Raw genomic sequence first — 1,535 nt, 5'->3', positions numbered from 1 at the left:
ACACACACACACACACACACACACACACTTTACAAGTGACACTAAAAGATTGAATCAGACATGTTTCTTTTCCTCAGGGAATTCAGGCAAGCTACTCAGAGCTTTGATACCCTCAGCTTACAGAACGAGAGTAATTATACACACCTTACAGATGTTGTATAGGTATTTGGGGGGGAAAAAGAAAGAAAGAAAATAAATAAAAAAGCATTTTGTCAACATAAAGTGTCATACCAATGAAGGGTAATGATATTTGATTTGCCCTAAATGTGTCTTCTTTCAAGCTTTAAGGAGAAGCTGAAAATAGGATTTGGGGTTTTGCTGAATAAAACTGTGTTTACTCTCTTCGAATCCTTCCAGATTTTGTTCCCACCTCTTCTCAACCTCATATTTCAAGGCAAAACAATCCCGATATTTTTAGTATGGAGTTGTGGAGCAGCCTCTGCTGGCCCTTGCCCTTTTTCGGGAACATCCTAAGTATCATTAAGTCTTTCTGAAAGAACAAGTACCAGAACTGCACATGATATTCCACCAACAGACGGCCTGGGCATTAGAAAATGGGAGAATATGACATATTCAGATTTAAGAAGAAAATGTTAGGTATGAAAGTGCATAACCCCTTATGCTGATATGTAACTTGTCTTGGCTCTCGAAGCGACTCTCAGTCTCTAATGTCTTTACTCTCTCTACTTCTCTGCATGACAAAATAGGATTCATTTATTCAACAGGTAATTTCTAAGCCTTTGCTGCATGGCTATGGCAGTGAACAAGATGGGCAAGGGTCATGTTTTCAAGGGTCTTGCATTGTAATGAAAGAGAGTGAAAAGGAGACGGAAAGAAGGCAGGGAGGGAGGGAGGGAGGGAGATTGAGAGAGAGAAATCAGATAATGATATGTGTTGGGAAAACAATTACAATAGGTTTAGATAATTGACAATAACGGTGTCAGTAAAGGCTCTCGGTAATACATGAAAGTCAAGAGCAAGAGCATTCTAAGCGAAAGAAACAGCTATTTCAAAGGCCCTATGGTCATCTCGGCATATCTGAGGAACAGACAATGGGTCAGGGGCTGGAAGGGTCATGACAAGTGATCCAGGATGAGGTCATAGAGATGGTCACACAACAAATTACGCAGGTTTTACAAGTCAATGCAAGGAGGAGTTTGGATTTTATTCTAAGTGTGATAGAAGCCATTTGTGGTTTTTAAGGAGTAAAGTAACAAGTTCTGATTGACTTCTAAAAATGTTTGCTCTGTCCGCTGTGTGAAAACTGCACTGTACTTCTCTTTCAGGACCCATTCAAGTGTTTCTTCTGTCAAATAGTCTTTCCTTAGCTCTCCAGGCAAAAATCAATATCTCCTTCATCTATGGCTTCGGTGTGGAGACTCAGTTACATATATATACTTGAACTTTAGTGACTACTCTGATTTAGTTGAACCTGAGTGTTTTTCTTATGTAAATATAAGGATGGTATACTAGTAAATAAATAAATATACAGAAAAAATTGTGGCACTTTAAGTTCTTAGTATGTTCTGGTATAC

The sequence above is a fragment of the Pteropus vampyrus genome, unplaced genomic scaffold (genome assembly GCF_000151845.1).
Source record: "Pteropus vampyrus isolate Shadow unplaced genomic scaffold, Pvam_2.0 Scaffold232, whole genome shotgun sequence".
Lineage (NCBI taxonomy): Eukaryota > Metazoa > Chordata > Mammalia > Chiroptera > Pteropodidae > Pteropus > Pteropus vampyrus.
The sequence above is the reverse complement of the archived record's forward strand: the minus strand, read 5'-3'. Positions refer to the sequence as shown.